The sequence below is a fragment of the Acomys minous genome, assembly GCF_964271855.1.
Source record: "Acomys minous genome assembly, chromosome: 3".
Lineage (NCBI taxonomy): Eukaryota > Metazoa > Chordata > Mammalia > Rodentia > Muridae > Acomys > Acomys minous.
In genome coordinates, this window is record NC_140485.1 from 112,652,186 (window position 1) to 112,672,702 (window position 20,517).

A 20,517-nucleotide genomic window follows, 5' to 3' on the forward strand; every position below is an offset into this window, starting at 1 on the left:
TGTGAGGCTGGGGTATCCTGTTCTGGGGTGGTGTAATAGTCTCTCTTTGTGTGTATAATTTTCACAAGGCTGGCATCTGAGTCAGATCTTAGGCTCTTCAGCTTTAAATCTATTGGCTTGTACAATGTCCTTCATGTCTGTACACCAGAAAAAGATGTTGCTCTTAGAATTCATTTTTCTCGAAGGACCAAAGTGATATCACAGAGCCATAAACAGGGGTAAGTTGCCGTTGGAAAAAAAAAAGTACCTTAAAAGAGTTTCCTAAGAAACATTTAAAAATATTTTAACTAGATGACTGACTGACTAATTAATTAACTAACTGTTGAACTAATGTTTTCTTTTTCTATTATCTGTTCTAGCTCCGAAGATAGGGACCTGTTACATTTATTAGTAAGCTTTAAAGTACTATAGATGGACATATTCTCATCTGTTCTCACCTGTCTACCTTCCAAGCACATGACCTGTTACCTGTCCTCCAGTCTCTGGTCACCTCTGCTCCATCCTTGTCCCCATGGTGACTCCCCCATGGTGACCTTCTCCTCGTGCCCAGCAACCTTCATTCTTTTCTGAGATTGCAAGTCCTGCCTTAACTCTCCTGTCCACTATGGGCTGGTCAGCTCTTTATTGACTAATCAGAGATGATGAAAAACAATTTTTACAGAACATTGAGAAAGGAGCTTTTTCAGTAGTAATGACAATACCAGAATCTGTTAGCATTTAGCTCACTGCCATGTTCGGCAATTAACAATGGAATATATAGATAGACATCTTAATACAATGTGAAGGAAGTCAGTTCTAGATATGTCATATGTCATCTATCTATCTATCTATCTATCTATCCATCCATCTATCTATCTATCTATCTATCTATCTATCTATCTATCTATCAGAAAACAAAACAACAGAGTAGGGTTAGGACAGGGTACTGTCCATCCTCTGTCACTTGGTTCTTCTTTGGTCACGTTTATCTCTGGGTCACTTTTTTTCATGTCCACTCGGTTCTAAGCGAGAGCATTTCCAGAGTGGAGTCCATAGCAGTCTTCCAGCAGCAGCTAGAAGCAATGAACCTCATCTCCCCATTTTTCAATATATTTTTCTTCAACACACTGGCTAGATTCCTCCCCATTTCATCCTGAAAGTCATAGTTGAGTTGCCCTACTCTCAGACAGGCCTCTTCATTATGATTATCAGCATTAATGCCACATCATTACTCCTTGTGGGCATAGAGGGAGTCTTCCCATTGAATGAATGGGGATGGGTACCATGGAAACATCTGTCTTTATCTCTGATTCACTTCATTCCCCAGAACTGATGAACCACATCCTGTCTTCCAGTTGTACTGGGTGAAGCCACAAACTTGGCATCCCTATATGACAAAATAAGTAAACAAAAGCTTTAAAATCTATGCCAAGAAAACATTCCTCAAACTCAGAGTAATGATGCTGTTTGCAGTGTGTTTAAGTGGGTGATGCCATGCAATTAGCTGCTCAGAACTGTTGGTATGGCACACAGGAAACATTACCTGTTTCCAGCTCTGTTTTCTGTGTAGTAGTGGTGCCTATGGAGATATAGGAAAAGCCCAGGTCAAAGCAAAACACTTGCAGGTCCACATTTAAGATTTTCCTTCAGAGGGGTTGGTGTAGTCTATTAACTTGTAGTACTGTGAATAGAGGGATAGTTAAAAGATCTCTTATAGATATAGATATAGATGTAAGTATAGATATAGATAGGTATAAATATAGATATAGATACTTCAATTTTTAAAAAGTAGTAAGTTGATCCATGTGAAAAAATTATACTTTGGGCTTCACATTTATTGTCTAGCCTTATTACAGGAAGCAGATTAGCAGCATTTCCTAGATGGAATACTCAAAAAGGCACAACTTTCTGTCTTCCCCCACCCCCGTCTCCTGCCAGCAGCTGTCAAACTTATAGCTTTCCTGCCCTGTTGTTCTTTTCTCTCAAAGTCTAATAAAATTGTCTTCAAGTTTATTTCCAAGTCTGATCAAAATTCCCATGCTAATGAGATTAACAACTCAAGAGGGAACCTTCAACTTCCCCAGTGATACTACATTTTGGTGCTTGATTGGGTTCAAGTTTGGAATTTTAAAAACTTGATCACTTTTTTACAATTACAAAACATTTGTGATATTCAAAAGTAGATATTAACATAATAAGATTGCTATCTGATTTTAATGAACCAAAACAATTTGTTCTTTTTGCTCTTGAAAAAACAAACAAACAAACAAAACCAATGTGAACTAATAAACCATAGAGTTTCTTTTATTATTCTTGAAATCTAAATAAATACTCTAGGCTTTTACAAAGAAATGGTGAATGTCTCTTGGAAAATCAAGTAAAACTCAAAACACCAAAGCTTGCATCATTGCTAATTCTGTAACAGGTCTGGAATGCACATCAGATAAGATAGTGCATTTATCTAGAGGACTTCTCATCAGTTGTGTATATGTGCAAGTCTGATCAACGCTCCTGCTTCAAGGCTCAAATTAATGTATTTAAAGACTGCTCTCTTCCTTTAAAGGACCTCAGTGTCATTTGTATTAAACCTTGGATAAAGAGGAGTAGCTGCTGGAAATGCAGACAGTCTAGGGACTGTGGGAGTGTTCTCCCTCATCATCCCCAGCCTCCAGGGAAGAACGGGTCTTAGAATACTTGTTTCCTCCAATAACACCTAGATGGGTGAGCAGCTGGTGAACGTTGAAGGTGAGAATGAGGCAAGCAAAGCAATCGGTTCAGGCAACCTATCAAGACTTCAGAAAAGAAAGGCAACATAAAACTTGCAAAACAACAAAAACAACCAACAAACAAAACAAAAACAAAAACAAACAAAAAAAATCTTTGCTGAATGGGTTTAGAGGTAGCAAAGCTATTCTTTTTTAAAAATTATTTTATTTTTGTACATATACATTCATATTATTACACATACATACAATAGATTACGTATGGCAAGAAGAACCATGACATAATCAGGAATTACATAAATGTTACATTCTTAGTGTTTTGGCTATTTGTATTTGACAGCCTTGAAGAAGACATTTTTCCTATCTTGGTGCATCTAAATTTCTGAATGTAAATCAATCTCCATCACATATTGTCATTATCAACTTAGATCACCTATCTAGACCTAAAAACATCTTAACACCTAAACAATTAAGCTTCATTGTAAAACTAAGCTACCTGGTCTTCAGCTCCCTCAGAGACTCAAGAAGGAGTAAACTTGATTATCTGAGTATGCCAGGAGTGCAGGTTAGCAGCTTTCCAAATGAAAAGATGACAGAGACAGTTTTCTACCTGGATAGTCACCCAAAACTCTGTATAACGTTGCAGCATCTTCTTCAGCCTTCTGGCCCAATATATCTGACAGACATATTTGTGAGGCAGGAACTATTGAGGACTTGCTTACCCTATCTTGAAAGAGTTTGTCCATCGACTCTGCCTGCATCCAAGCTTGCCCTTTTTTAAGGCAGAATTCTGTCTGTGGCTAGTTTGCCACATTTGAAGCCATCTCCATAAGGAGGTTCTTTGATGCTCATCATCTTCTTTGAGGTAGGCTGAGTGTTGCCAGGAGTTAACCTGTCTCACTGTCAATGAATCTTTAAAGTAATATTATTTTTAAATGCCATATTCTGCATGTCTTTGGGGTTTTTGAAGAGCTTGTCTTTCTATAAAGTCATATCTATCTGTTGTACCTAAGATGTATATTCTTATGATAAAAGTAGACTAGCAATTGACATGACCATGATTTAATCTACTAACATTTAATTTGTATAACTTATTTCTCCTAAACAGCTTGATAGCACTTTCAAAGCATTGGAAGTAAACTTTGTATTACAATTGAGTCATATGGGTACAAGAACTCATATTAGAGTGTATATATATATATATATATATATATATATATATATATATATATATATATATATATATGTATGTATGTATAATGTGTATGAAGAATAATCTTACATTTGAATTCTATACCACTGTATCTAGAACTTATTTTGCATCTATATACAAAATCCTATATCAGTGAATTAAAAATATCTTGTGAGTGACAACTGAGGCATTAAGTTGAGGAGTAGATCCACTACTCTATTCTATATAGAGTTCTATATTCCCTGTTCATTTCTATATTCTCCCTTCTTTCTTTTCAACCACTTTCTTCAAACAGGATGTCAATGGACAATATGCTGCGAGGAATGCATCACAAAGCTATTCTTAGTGGAGAGTTGCCAGTGCAAATCCTATAGTAAGAGAGCATGTCAAAAAACAAAGACAATTGGAACTTTAAGGAAAGACACAGGACAGGTCAAGGGAAGTGTGTAAATACAAGCTGGCGTAATACTACCTCCAGGCTGGAGTTTTGGATTCATTCTGGTGGAATTATCTAATCTAGGTGAGCAACTGCAGATTATTTTGAGCATACAGCCCTAGTTGGCTTCATGTGGTGAGCTCAGAAGTCCAAGAAACATATTTAAAAAAAAAAACAAATATGATCAGGTCTGGAGAAAGGGCTTGGAAAGACACTGGGAAATTACAAACAAACAAACAAACAAACAAACAAAAATGAGCCAGGTATCGTGGCTCATGCCTTTAATCCCAGCACTTAGGGAGGCAGAGGCTTGTGGATCACTGTGAGTTCAAGGCCAGCCTGGTCTATAAGTCCAAGGAAATCTGAAGGCTACACAGAGAAATGCTGTCAAAAATAAATAAATAAATAAATAAATAAGTTATGAAAACCTTGGAGATGGTCAGATACAGGGTAGAGAAGTTGGCAGTAAAGATTCATGCCTTAAAGATTGTAAGGAGAAACCACAGGTATTCCAGTAATAAACATAAACAAACCCAAAACCATGCTACAGTTTTGGGAGAAATTCCAACCTTTCCAGGTGTTCTCACGTGGTACTGAGATGTCATTGTCAAGGGACTTGAAGAAGGGTCCTACCGCAAGCCTCTCCTCAGTCCTGTGTCCACCTTTTCTTGAGAGAAGGAAAAGGTTACCTCATTTCCGATGTGTAAGATGCTAAATGTAATCAGTGAAACCCTTCTCTCTCCTTTCCTGCAATTTGTCCAGAAAGAAGGTATTTTGATATCTCCTTTTTGCCATTTAAAAACCACCCAGCATACAGGAGGCTAGCAGCTTGGTGGTTATCACAAGGAGCAGCAAGTCTGAATCCTTCTCCTGTTGGAGGGTGTGACAGGCATAACAAGCTCACAGCGGACAGTATCTAAGGCAAAGTCTTCTCTCTGTTGTTAGCAATAAAGGTGACACATACATTTATGTATATGTTGTTCACTCCCAAGTTTGAAAAATGAGGATATTTTATTTGCAAATACCTTCAAGAAATTTTGCTTTGTTCCATAATAAGAAAGTTAATATATTACTAATGATGTATACATTATGATACGGCATGTCAGCAGTTTGGGCAAGATAGATAACACAATGCATTCTCACCACTAAGGCCATACTGATGGCCAATATTTTTGTTTACTCCACTCAGTGAATTTTGGTAATGTGATAGTCCACTTAAAATTTTTGTCTATTTTTAATTTAATTAATTAGCTTGAAGATTTGTATTTACTTTTTAAAACGATGTGTATATGCATAGCTGTCTACAGAACTATAATATGCATGTTAGTACAGTTGCCCACAGAGGTCACAAGAGGGTACTAGGTCCTCTGGGACTGGATTTAGAGGAAGATGTGAGTTCTCCAAAATTGGTGCTAGGAACTGACTTTGGGTACTTTGGAAATGTGGCGAGCACCCTAAACCACCGAGCCATATCTTGGTCCCTTTAATTTAATTTTAAAAATTGAAATAGATTTCGCATACCCAGGTTGGTCTTGAACAAATTATTGAGCCAAGGATGACTTTGAACTAGTCTTTCTGCCTTCACCCCTTTAGGGCTGGCATTGCAAGTATGAACTACTATGCTTGGTTTGTGGGTGGTTTCGTGTATACTAGGCAAGAGCTCAGCCAGCTTTGCTAGAAGAATCCAAGCTCATGGGCCTGATTTTCAAAACTGAAGCTTAGTAAAGATAATCAATGACAATCAATATGAAAGGGAGATTGAAATAATTGTCAAGGATCTGAACTTGGAATAGACTTCTCTTAATCTATAGTGCATCGTGATTTTATTAAACACGTTTGCTACCACATTTCTTAGAAAATAGAACTTTGGTTGTCAATGTTGACATTTCTTTCTTCTATTTCTTTATTGCTTTTGTCTGGAATATATTGCCAAGAGAAAAATAAGCAATTTAATAATGTGCGAGGACATCCTGCCAAAATATTCCCCAAAAAGCCTTACCCAATTTATTGTGCTGCTAAAAGTATGTATGTGCATAATTTGAATTCTCACCATCAGAGTACGCTGCTGAGAGTTCCCACATTTTAACTCAGTCAGGACTGACTATGGAATCTTTAAGTAGCCAAGCAGCCCTTAAACCTTAGTAATGCAAAACAACTTGTGTTTCTATCTTGCTCTGAGCCCTTACCTTTTGCACTCTGCTCTGTACTGCCCTTCTCTGGAATCCAGGAGAGTTAGAGGACTTGGCACCTGCTACTTCATATTCTGGTCCCTGAGTGATAATATCCCTTATGTTCACATTGCCATTAGCTATAACAAATCACATGAATCATAAGCCCTGCAAGGAGAGTAAATATAACATGTATCAAGAGGGGGAAGAAGAGGGCAGGGAGAGAGGGAGAGAGGGAGAGAGGGAAAGAGAAAGAAAGATTGAATTTTTATGACGAGTTCTGTGCCTTACTCTTATATATATATATACCTCTCTCTTATAAGAGAGGTCAAGCAATGGTCCTTTGTGAATTGCTCCCTGATATTGCTCTTGTCTTGTATATTGAATGGGATGTGTTGATGGAAATTAGTAAAAAAGTTGGACATTATTTATTTATTTTTTATTTTTAAAATATATTTTATTAATTTATTCCTATTACATCTCAATGGTTATCCCATCCCTTGTATCCTCCCATTCTTCCCTCCCTCCCATTTTTCCCTTACTCCCCTCCCCTATGACTGTGACTGAGAGGGACCTCCTCCCCCTGTATATGCTCATAGGGTATCAAGACTCTTTCTGGATATCAGGCTACCAAGTTGTCCTGGACATTTTTTGTCCTAACATTTTGAAGCAAGCTCTGCACCTTCTCCCCTCCCACCCATATAGTTTCACATAGAAAATAATATGGGGGGGGTAGTGGGTGGTCACTTGGCATGAAACTCACTTCAAGCAAAATGTCCTATAATGCTTTCAGTAGAGACATGGACCATTAGCAATAGTTGTTGATCTATGATTGATGCAACATACAGTAATAAAAAATGTCTACAAGATGCCCACTGGCAGACAGCACGGTTCCAAGAAGCATCTCTCAGCTGGAAGGGACAGACACGCCTAACACGCACTGCCTCAAGTGAAGATTGCAGGGTTTTTTTTTTTTTTTATGAAGCTTGGACAAAATGGTGGGGGTCAAAGGCCCTCATCTGATGTCTCTTTCCTTTTTCACCTGTCATGCTTGTTTTAGTCTGTGTTCATTATAATCCTCAGTGGGTATTTCTCACCATGGCTGTAGGGAGACGCTTTGCAGTTACGCAGATAGGCTTCCAACCGTATCACTCTTAGAACTCTGATCTTCTTTATCCACAATAATTATATAAGAATCAATTCTCAAATAAAAACTCTGTGTACGTTCAAGTAAGTAAATGTGATGTTTATCTATACATGATATAATAATGAAGCAAGCTAATTAGTTAATTTGCTATCTTAGGCACTCATTATGTAGCAGGAACATTTAAAGTTTTCTCTCAGTAAGCTTGGAATATTACATATTATATTATTAAGTTTGATCAGTATGTTGCTCAGTAGATCTTAAACATTTTTTATTCATCTTTTCTAGTTGGCGGTTTAGCCAATGTTTCCTTATTCTCATCGCACAGACCCCAAAGTCACTGTGCTATTCTGCTCTGTACAAATTAACAAAGTGATGGCCATCCTTGCCCCTGTGGCTGTGGTTTCATTCCTACCCTGCAGTGAGACAGGTGATAGGTGAACTCCTTTCTTTGCTCGCCTAACTCTGACAGCAGCCCTCCAAGAGAAAAGAGGCCAGGATGCTCGGCACAGAACTGCACAAACTCCCATAAACACAGTAACCTACCCGCCAGGGTCTAAATGTCATGTTTTTCTACAGGATCATTCTGGAAGGGGATGAATTATTGATGACAGAGCTCTTGTTAAAGTTACTCAAAACATCTTTAACATCGATGTCAACATCCACAACCTGGCACAGGTGAGATGGATGCTGAGCACCGTTTACAATGCCTGTGCAGTCAGCTGTATCTTAATTGGGTCCTATCTGCATCCATTTAGTGCCTAGATATAGTCTGTCTAGTACAGTCTGTCTTCCTCTACAAGTTGGGGAGCGTGATAATACTTTTTTGGTTGTGTGGGTTCTTTATGTTAATTTATGTAAATGTCTTACCACGCGGCTTAATGAGGTAATAGAAAGAGTAGACACTCCCTATCATTGTCCCGCAGCAACTGTTGCACTCTGACTCTTGCCGGCTATGGCAATCCACACCGAGACGACCTGATTTCCTGTAGGTTATTCGGAGATCTGAATTTAGCTCTACTATTATCTTAGAACTTAATCATAGACATGGAAATGAGGGTAATGACATGATAGGTTTCAAGTTATGTCCTGAAGCAGATTGCAGGGAGAGGAGAAACCGGATTTTCCAGAGTCCATATGTCTCAGTGTTGACTGCGTTGAATTCTTTTATGCCTGTACGATGACAGAATGGAGATGTCTGGCTGGAGATTCTATTCTGTACATAAGGACATATTTAGGATAGGAGAAAAATCCAGCAGAAGTCTTTTGCAAATGTCAGAGATTACAAAATGCTCACACTGGAGAATGGCTTGTGTGTGCTTTCTTCCTCCGCAGAATTTAACATCAAATGGAAAACTTTACTACCACAACATGCTGTTTTTACAAAAAAAAAAAAAAAAAAAAAAACTTTCTTTAATGAATGATCCAGGATCATTGGTTTACTTTTATTTATTTACTTATTTATTTATTTAAATTCTTCTCTCATATATTACATCCTGACTGCAGTTTCCTCACCCTCCACCCCCCCCCCCGCATTCTTTTTCTTACATGACAAATGTCAAAAAGATCAAGAACTCACCACCTCCTAGCACAGGGACAAAGTATGCACTGGTTCCCCATTCCTTTGGGCTTCCTTCTTCCATTCTGGAAGCATTGAATCCCGTGAAGCGTAACTGAGGTCCTGACGAAGTCCGCAGCCAAGGCTGTAGAGACAGAGAGCGTAGGGGAAAGCGATGGAAGGGCCAGTGACGGGAAGAATCCTTAAGGAAGCCCAGAAGAAACAGTCAGAGGAGGAGAAGAAAGCTGTCTTACCAAGGTCAGAGCAGGAGCTGGGCTTAATTGGAGAGAGATGGTTAAACTGTCACATCCTAAAGAAACGTATTAGGCTGAGTGAACACCGTCTATTCATTTTACCAGTGAAAAGATCACTGGTGACATCATCCTTGTGATGGGCAGAGGTGAAGAAGCCTTTTCTTCATTTAGAAACACTAAACCTCTCTGATATGATAACTAAATAAGGATTCATGGGACAGGTTCTTTTTGTTTGTTTGTTTGTTTTCAAATTGCCGAATAAAGCTGTGTTTTATTGAATCAATAGGAAGAGACCTGAGTGAAAATTCCTTCAAAACAGTGAATAATTGATGGACTTTATTGACAGTGAGTCTGATTCAACAAAATTTTAGTCTTAGGCAGGAGAATTTTAAGAATTGCTAATCTTGAGATGAATACTCTATGGATTATTAGAGGTCAGAAAATTTGAAATCAGACTTAGCCAGCCATCCCGCCTCTCTTTAAACAGATGTCTACTCTTACATTGTTCTGCAGTTCATTTGGGCTTGGAAGGACCCTGGAAGTTATTTTTGTGCCTTTCTTTCTTTCTTTTTTTTCTTTTCTTTTTTATCTTTTGGTTTTTGGTTTTTTGAGACAGAGTTTCTCTGTATAGTCCTGGCTGTCCTGGACTCGCTTTGTAGACCAGGCTGGCCTCGAACTCACAGCGATCCTCCTGCCTCTGCCTCCTGAGTGCTGGGATTAAAGGTGTGCGCCACCACACCTGTCTTTTTGTGCCTTTTTTTTTTTATCACTGGTTGATTCCTCTTATTTTCCCAGACACAAAGTCTTATTGATCTTCTCTTTAGATAAATGCTTTGAATCGTTAACTTTTTTTTTTTTTTGCTTTTAAAAACATTTTAATTAATTCGCTGAGAACCTTCTGCAATGTATTTTGATCATGTTCGCCCCTAACTCGTGTTTCTAACTCTAACTAGACTGCCCATGCCTCCCACTCACCTCAACTTTATGTCCTCTGGATTTTTAAAAAAAAATTTAACCACCAACTCCAGTTCCTGATGTTTATATGCTACTGGGTGTGGAGCCATCCACCAGAGCATAGTCTACCTTCCAAGATCCACACCCTAAAGAAAACTGACTCTCCTTCCCCCAGAGCTTGTTCTCTGTTCAGACCTTCCCACTCCATGCAAGAATGTTGACTGTCTTGTTCTCCTATGAATAGTGACAGCTTCTGTGAGCTCATTGGTTTCCTCATGTCCAGAAGACACTGTTTTGCTCAATCCTCCCTGACATCTGATTGTTACAGTCTTTCTGTCCCCCTCTTCCAAGATGGCCCCATGACTTCAGACATAGGAATGATCCAGATGTCCCATTTGTGGCTGAGTACTCATCAGCCATTTATTTTCTCCACTTGGACCAAGTGCGAATTTCTGTGTTAACCTCCATGTACTGCACAAGCCAACTTCTCTGGTGAGGTCTGAGCTCCGAGATGACCTGTGGGTTAGTGAGGGATGGATTTAGAGGATAATTTGATGCTATGTTCATTTCACAAGATAAAAGTAGATAGTCTATCTTTGGGGCCTGTGAGTTCCAAAACGGTCCCAGACGCGTGTTTCCTTTTTTGGAATAGACCTTAAATTGAGTCAGAAAACACATAAGTAACTTCATACCATTAGTGCCATTATTGCACCTATGATGATATTTTGCCAGGTCTGTCCTCACTGTAGCTTTTAGGATTCACAACTAGGTAAGACTGTTGATAAGGGCATACCAGCAACCTACCTAATGCTTCCAGCACTAGGAAAGCTAGCCAGCAGGGGGACACTTCCATGGCAGCACCAGTTTAATGTCTCCATGTCCTGTGACCAGATTGCTTGGTGTCTTCAGCAATAGAGTTTCACCACCAAATTCTGTTGGGCAACTAGGGACATGGCATTAGTCTGTTGTTTGGGGTGTCTCCTGGACACCTCTGACCAATAGCTCCAGGGAGGTCTCCCACGCTTGCACACCTGGAACTGGGATCTTTCTTTGGCAACATATGGGTTTCTAGGGCGAGCGTAATCCTGTATAGGAAATTCTAGCCAAACATTTTTATATGTATATACATACATATGTGAGAAGCTCATAAAATAATAGGTGTACATGATCTGGGTTTTTAAACACACACACTCATAGAGTTAGTTACCTCTCCTCTTCCCATGTCTGTTCTGCCCTCCCACCAGACTCCTCACTAAATGCTCTTCCTTTCCCTCTTTATGTCCATCTTGAATGTTCTTCCTTTCTTTTTCTTTTTCCTTTCTTTCTTTTCTTTTCTTTTTTCTTTTTTTGGTTTTTCGAGACAGGGTTCTCTGTGTAGCCTTGGCTGTCCTGGACTTACTTTGTAGACCAGGCTGGCCTCAAACTCACTTCTTTTTTTTCTTTCTTTCTTTCTTTCTTTTTCCAGAGACAGGGTTTCTCTGTGTCACCCTGGCTGTCCTGAAACTCACTTTGTAGACCAGGCTGGGCTCGAACTCACAACGATCCACCTGCATCTGCCTCCCAAGTGCTGGGATTAAAGGTGAATGTTCTTTCTTAATCAAGGTGATATAATTTTTTTTCTCTGGATCTCTACCTAATGAGAAGCAAATTGAAATGTCACTTAAAATCCTAAAGATGTATCTAAATGAGTGGGTTCACTTATTCGGCTCCTATGTCAGGACTGTTCTGTTGTATCTGTGTTCTAGTTAAAGCGAGCAGCTACTCTTCTGTGCACACCCCAGAGCGCTCCTCACTCTGCCATGTGTTTCCTGTCTTTAAATGAGCCATTACTTCACTGAATGCTTTTTTCCCATGCACCTTCCACCTGGAAAATAGATCATCTGTAGTCAGTGGAGGGATTAATGCTCCTGTGAAGTTTCCTATCAGCCCTTTCCGTTTGTGCAGCCTGTGCTGCAGCATACTAAATCCCTTTTTCCTTCTGACACCTAACCAAAAGGATTTCTCGGCCCAAGTTGTTTGGCACAGCCATAGTGAGTTTCTGCTAGTTGTAGGTCCTCTATAGTGCTTCTAAGTTTTGAATGGCCAGTTTGCAGGATCCTCTAAAGGAAACTTCAGGAGACACTTGCTGAAGATGGAGGAGCTATTAGAAAAACGCACCCTGAGTCGCTCAGACCTTGCTTGGGAAAGTTCTGTTCAAATGGCTATTCATGCACAGGACCATTGCAAAGGTGAGAAATAAACTATTAACATTTTAAATTGTATCATTATAAAAACTGCTATAATCTTAATATCTTAATATGTAGCTCTCATTGCAACTTGCATGCAACTTCATTTTAAGTTATATTATTGGACTATAATGGTCATGAACATTCTATCCCTCTGCTAAGCTGTGGTATTAGCTTGTTTTAGCAGTCCTAGTTATTGGTCCCCAAAGTTGTTCTTTCATAAACTCTTATCATTTATTTATTTATTTAATGTATGTGTGTTTGCATATATGTAAGCCATATGTATGCTAGAGGAGTTCAGAAAGGATCATTTTACCTTAAGGAACTGTGTAGAGAAAATATCCTGTGTATAGTATGGATGCATATATATATGTATGTGTACACACACACACACACACACACACACACACACACACACACACACACCATATATCCATATCCTATTGCTGAGGCAAGGCATCCAGGAGGCAGAAAGGATTCTGGGAGAGAGTCAGACATGGGAGATTCAGCTAGCAAGATGTGAGGAGGACAGATGCGTGGTACCTGAGCCCAGGTAGCTAGCCACATGGCAAAGTGTAGAGTACTATAATGGGTTATTTTATGTTATGAGCTTGTCAGAGGAGAGCCTAGCTATGTGGCCTAGGCATTTGCAAATAGTATCTTTAGTCGCATGAGTCATTATTCTGGAGAAAAAACTGCCACCCCCCAACATATTAGTGCCCAATGTGGAGAATAGAATCCAAATTAATCTGAGAAAAGTCCTGGGTCTCTACAAACCTTCTCTCCAAAACAAAAGAGCTTGAAAGTTCTGTCTCTTTAAGAAAAGAGGCCTGGCAGACCAGACCAGGAGCCTTGGGCCATCCTAAAAGCGAAAAGCTTCCCAGAAAAGGCACAAAATTAGCTTAGGAAAAGTAGCTGGAAAAGGGAGTCTTTTCTGTGCAAAGATCTGGGTGGAAGGCAAGGCCAGGAGTTGCCAGAACAGCCTGGAAACAGAGAAGTGGCAAGGAGAAGGGAGGGGCCAGGCATCTGTCAGCACAGCCCCACATGGTACACCCCAAGTCAGAGACTCGGCATGACCTGGAGAGCAATGGCCCAACATAGGTCGGCTCTTGGGCCCAGGCAAACCATGGGAATGTGGTCCAGTCTTAGGCCAGAGTCACATAGAAGGCTGAAACACCCTCTCCCTCTAGAGAAAGGGATGGGGGCTAGAAGGGGAAAGAGACTGCATGTGAAACATTATAGAGAGATACAAATGGTTTGAATTTGATAAAATAAAATCCTTGAAGACAGAATTAAATAAATGGAAAGGAATAAGTCATGTAAAGATGGGAAAAAGTTTAGATAAAGTTAGATATAGAAAAAGGTAGTAACGTAAAAGGTGGTAAAGGAGGGATAAATAAGTGCACATAGAAAGCAAATCTCCAAAGATAGGGTACATTTCTTGTTGCTGCTAGATAACTTAACCATTTTTCCAATTTTCTTGGGCTTTCCCCAAAGGTATCTTATGCCCCAAGTCAGCAGGAAGCAATATCAAGAAGAACAATGTCCCGCTCCCTTAGGTTTGGGTGGGCAGGTTTTGGTCATTCTATTGGGTTATGGATGCTTGCCATTAAAAGGGGTTGGTTACAATTAATATTCTTGATCATGGAAAAAGCAAAGCACAGGAACTTAGACTCAGGGAGTTCTGATTTCCCTTTTCTTTATCTTTCTTTCTTTTTTAAGTAAAGGGAACAGGGCTGAGAAGAAAAAGGGGGAATATAGGAATACCATATAGAAATAATACAGAAATAATAGGAGAAAAGGGTAGATTATTGAATATGCTCTTCAACTGTAGAATTATTGTTATTCCCAAATATTTTGATACGTTGGTATAAAGTATTGTATATTGATAAAAAGAGGTTATTTTGCTTCTACTGGTACAGATTCCTGTATATTGATACAAATTTAAGGCTATTATATATATTGTATGTTTCAACTCTTGTATAAGGAATTTGACCTGTACAACTCATTTATAAATGCAAAGTTTATTTCTAGTCCTTTTAAAAGCTGCTTTACAAATGGTTTAGGATAATTAAAAAATATAGATTAATAGTCAATCAAACTCATGGTCATGTCAGATACTCATCCAGTTTATCACAGAAATATACATCCTAGGTTAAACAGATAGTGAATAGCTAAAAACAAATAATGTGTGTTTTTCCAGATATGCTCTAGATAGATAATGATTAGGCACTATGTAATATAGACAGATGGATGTCTTCAAAAGCCTCAGAGATCTATAGAACATAGCATTTAGAGGTTTTTTAAACAATTTTTCTTTTTCTTTAAGAATTCTTTGACAATGAGATATGTCAGTTCCTGGCAGCACTCCCCCAGCCTACCTGAAAAAAGATGATGAACATCGAAGATCCTCCATTAGGAGATGGCTTCTAACGTGGCAGTCGGCTACCAGGCAAAGAAAAGGTTCTACTCTCTCTGCAGAGAAAATGGGCAAAACTTGGGTGCAGTTGACTCTCAAGCTCTTCCAAGACAGGGTAAGCAAGTCCTTCATAGTTTCTGCTTCATAAATATGTCTGTTAGATATAAGAGGCCAGAAGGCTGAAGATTGATGCTCCAACATTATAGAGCAATTTTGGGTGACTGTCCAGGCAGCCAACTGTCTGTCAGTTCTATTGTAGAAGCTGCTTGCTCCCATTTTCTACATATGAAGATAATATTATCCTTTTCAAGTCTCTGATGGGGTTGAAGACTAGATAGTTATGGTCTTACAATTAAGCTTAAGTTGTTTAGGATTTAAGAAGATGTTTTTAGATCTAGATGATGTTTTAGGTTGGTAATGCTAGTTAGGATAGAAATTAAGTTAAGTACAGATCTTTGAACACACTAAGATAAGATAAATAATAGAGTATTTCTTCAAGGTTGCCAAATACATATAGACTGGACATTTTTCATATATATCATACTTTATAGCTTTCATAATCATTTAATAATTGTTCCTATTGCATATAGTTTTTTAAGGTAAGAAAAGGAGCCTTTTATCGAATTAAAAGAGGAAATTGTAGAGAGAATAGCCTGTGTATTATATGGATGCATTGCTTGTCAATTTAAAAACCTGTGGCCTATAGCTGATGCAGGAAATAAAGGTAGGACAACCAAGAGGCAGAAAGGATACTGGGAGAGAGGCGGGCATGAGAGATTCAACCAGCAAGACCTGAGGTGGACAGACACATGGCACCTGAGTCCAGGTAACGAGCCACATGATAAAAGTAGACTAATATAATGCTTTATTTTAAGTTATGAGCTAGTCAGAGAAGAGTCTCACTGTGTAGCCTAGGTATTTGCAAATAATATTTTGAGTCTCACATGTCATTATTCCAGAAGCGAGGGTAGGAGAAAAAAAAAACTCCTTAGCACAACAGAACTGGAGTTACAGATAGTTGTAAGCCACCATATGACTGTTAAGAATAGATCTCAGGTCCTTTCCAAAAGCAGCCAGTGCTCTGAACTGCTGAACCATCTCTCTAGGAACCACAAACCCTTAATTTTAATATACATTTTATTTTAATATATATTTTAATTTTATTGTTTTTTAACTTTAATATATATCGTTCTTTTCTCAAGTTAATTTTGCCTCAGAAGTTCTCTTCATTTTTTAAATTGTGATAACATGATAACACATAACATGAAAGTTTTCATTGTAACCTTCTTGTGTTTGTGTGGGTATGTGTACCATGAACTGGTCAGTTTTTGTTAACTTGGAGGCAGCCTGGAAAAAGGTAACCTTAACTGAGATACTACCATCATAATATTAGTGTATAGGCAAGTCTGTGGACAGTTTTGATTATTGATTGACATGGAGGGGGTGCCCAGTCCACTGCGGGTGGCACCACCATTGGGTAAGTGGTCCTAGGTTGTACAACAAAGCAAACTAAGGTTTGTTTCTCCAAGGTCTCTGATTTAGTTCTGATCTACAGGTTGTAGGCTCCTATCTTGTCTTCCCTGCCTATAAGCTATAGAGTGAAAAAGCCCTTTCCTTTCCAGGTCGGTTTTGGTCTCTACAGCAACATATCTTTCTGTATGTGCATGGATGTTCTTTGTGTAATTGGGTGTAGGTTGGAATAAAATTTGGAATGTCTTCCTTGTATTTTGAGACAGAATCTCTCACTGAAAATGAGATTTACTGACATGGCAAGACTAGCCGCCCAGTAAGTACCAGTGCTGGTACCATCTCTGCCAGCGCTTCATGGCTGGGATTATAGGGATGCTGCTGTGCCCAGCTCTTATGGCAGTGCTAAAGATCCAACTCAGGTCTTCATGTTAGTGAGGCAAGCACTTTACTGACTGAGACATGACCCTGACCCAACCAGTTTTACCTGTCCAGTACAGTAGAATTAAATTGTGGAATAAATTCATAACACAAGTCATCTTCTCTCTTTGTTAAATAGAAACATGGTACACATTAAACAACTCTTCCCTATTGCTTCCTCTTTGAGTGCCCAGGCACTACCATTTTATTTACTAACACACTACTACTACTACTACTACTACTACTTATGATCATGAGCATCACTATCACCATCATCATCATCATCGTCATCATCCTTTAAAGTATATCACTGCACTGCCACTTGCCTCCAAAATCCTGTGAAGAAACCCAAGAATAGTCACTGGTATGTTCTTAGTTACTCTCGTCTTCCTACACCAGACAGATTCAGCCATGGGTGGTGTTGTCTGGCTGGGAAGCTAACTCCTTTTTCTTCCTACACTGCCCTCTCCCTTGAATTTTCTACTTGCTATCTTCTAAAGGAGAGAGTTTAGAAAAAAAACCATAGTCTTCATAATTTTTTTTTGCACATGGTGATCTCATTATTAGAAAATATGCTCAGTGCAAGAAGTCATGCACTTGCCCAGTAATCATAAGCCTAGGAGTTCTTCTCAGAATAAAAAGCGATCGATATTAGACCAGTTATCAAATGTAGATGTCATTCTGAAGTTTATAATTCATTATTTGTATTTTCATCGGTGCCAAGTGCAATGGTGGTTTGTACAAATGAACACCCTCGGCAGCAGTATTTTGGTTAAGATTGAATAATAACCATCTGTAATCTGAAAGGTAATTCCATTATGGCAAGCTTCCTGGGAAAATCAAGTGGACTGACTGTTATAAAATTTGGGTTCATTGTTAAAAATTACAAGTTTATCCAATAATAAATACAGTTGTCATTTGGCCTTTAAATGTGAAGCTTTGAATTGGTGGTAAAAAAAGAGGTAATTTCTTAGAAATCATTTCATTAATTCTTTTTTTTTCTCCCCCTAAATTATTGAACCTTGGTTTGGAAGGTAGGACAGATTGTGAAAGGAGGGAAAAGATAATTGTTGTTCAAGTGAAGACTAACAACTCTTGTAGTTCTTTCTAAGCATTTTCTTTTGTTCTGGGCCAAATAAGGGATTTTTCAAGCTAATTTAATTATAATAAGTGCTTCTTAAAATCCTAGAGAGCAGAAAATGACCTTGCTATTCGGGAGTATTTTCATAAGTAATTAGTAGAAGTAGATCTTGGAAGTACTGGTTACTAAAATCCAACACAAGGTTATTAGAATAATATTGTTATAGAGAAGCTTTTAAAAATATTTTACCTTTAGACTAAAAATCTCATTAATTTGAATGGCAATTAGACTTTGTAAGCAAACAGTTTACTGTGACGTTTCATTTATTTGTTTCGAAAAATCAATGGTAAGAATGCTATGTTAGAAAACTTATAAAATCTATTTACAGTATTTAGAGGAATAGAAATCAAGGCATAGGACTTAGTTGTAGAATTGATACTGGTTACAAAGAGTCAAAGATACTAACCTATTTGAATATTTCAATGCAAAAAAAAAAAAAAAAACCACAGCCCTCATCTTAAAGGGATTAAGAGATAGTTTATTCTACAGCCATTTTGTGTGACCATGGCCTGGGAACATAAATTTAGTTTACTTCAAATTATATATTTTAATGTGGAAGTGGTTTTGAGAAATTTTATAGTTTCATAAAACAACAACAAAAAGTCATAAATCAATGCAGGTTTAAAATACACTGGTGGGTAAATGAGAAAACTCAGTAAGCAAGATGAGGCTGCTTCTCTATGGGCCCAGTGTTATCTGATGGCATTCTTAACTCTTGGGTAGTAGTCTGCAAAAGTTAATAGATTTCAAGAGGTTATCAATATATTAGTCAAAAGATGTTAGTTCTGACCCAGAGCTGAACAAGGAATGGGTGTTCTGGAAGGTGAGTGCTGTGTAATATTCCTATCTCTCCACAGTGTGGGAGTTCCAATCAGTCAACTAGTCTCTGCGGACACAGCTTCTTTTCAATTACAAATATAATGACATCTTAATTGTTCTTCAAAAGCACATATGCTTAAGACGTAGTCCCCAGTGTGTCTCTATTTGTAGGAGTTAAGGCCTGTTTTTCATGTCTCAGGCCTTCAAATCATTGGGCGTGTCTTATTTAGGGTTTCCATTTCTGCAACAAAACACCATGACCAAAAAGCAAGCTTGGGGAGGAAAGGGTTTATTCAGCTTACACTTCCACATGGCTGTTCATCACGGAAGGAAGCCAAGACAGGAATTCAAATGGGGCAAGAACCTGGGGGCAAGAGCTGACGCAGAGGCCATGGAGGGTGCTGCTTGCTGACTTGCTCCTCCTGGCTTGCTCAGCCTGCCTTCTTATAGAACCCAGGACTATCAGCCCAGGGATGGAACCATCCACAATAGGCTGGACCCTCCCCCATTGATTACTAATAGAGAAAATGCCTTGCAGCTGGATCTCATGGAGGCATTGCCTCAGGGGAGGCTCCTTTTTTTCTGATGATTCTAGCTTATGTCAAGTTGACACATAAAACCAGCCAGTACAGGTGAGGTATACCCTGTTGGGAGTTGGTCTGGTGCTTTGTATCTAATGTTAATTACCTGTCATCGCCCCCCCTGCCCCCCCCCCCCCCCCCCGCAAGCTCTGGTTACTGCCCAGAGGAATGCATTCTCTTGTACACCTGTCTTTATTGTGTAAACCTTGCTTTACTGAATTTAAAGTTAATTGGTTAATCAAAATGCTGAAGCCTGGGACTTGGCAGAAGAGAGGGAGGACCATGATGAAGTCAGAGGAGGGAAGATGGAGAGAGGGGATGTGGCCGGATAGAGCAGATCCAGCCCAGAAAGGATGACTCATTGACAAGTAACTGGGGGTGTGTAGCTGAAAGATAGTTAAAATAGCTGAGGACATGACTGCTCCAATGTATGGCTGAGGGGGGAGGTTGTTATCCTAGATCCAAGGGAAAGCAGAGCAGGAGGCATGGGGAAGGTCCCAGAGCAATGAGAGAAAGTAGACAAGCATGCCCAGCAGACTGGACAGGTCATGATAGGGAAGAGAAGAGAGGGTGACAGTGAGCAAGGGCGACGATGGAGAGCATGTAGCGGAAATGGTAGGATTATAAAGGAATGAGAAGCTGAGGGAGGAAAGCCCATGAGCTGGAGATGTTTGGGCTTGGGCGGTGAGAAGAACTGAGAAAAGCCATGTGTACTTGAGATGGTGTGGAAGCCTGGGAGCCAGCATGGTATGCTAATAGGCGCCGCTCGCTCTCAGCCCTTTGTCCCCAGTGTCTTCTGGACCCGACAGTATCAGTGTTATATACTCAGAGCTACGTTTCTTCTAAACTCTCTCAAAACTTTGATCTCTGTATATATTTGTGAGAGCAGCACATAGGATTGAACTTGAACTTTTCTGTTGGGAGTGTTCTTGTTAAGGTGAGCAGGTTCAATATCAGAGATTTGGGAAAGACAGTGCCGTAAATAGAGTGCTCTGTGTTCCACAATTTAACTCCATCCCAACTGTCTGCCTTTCCCC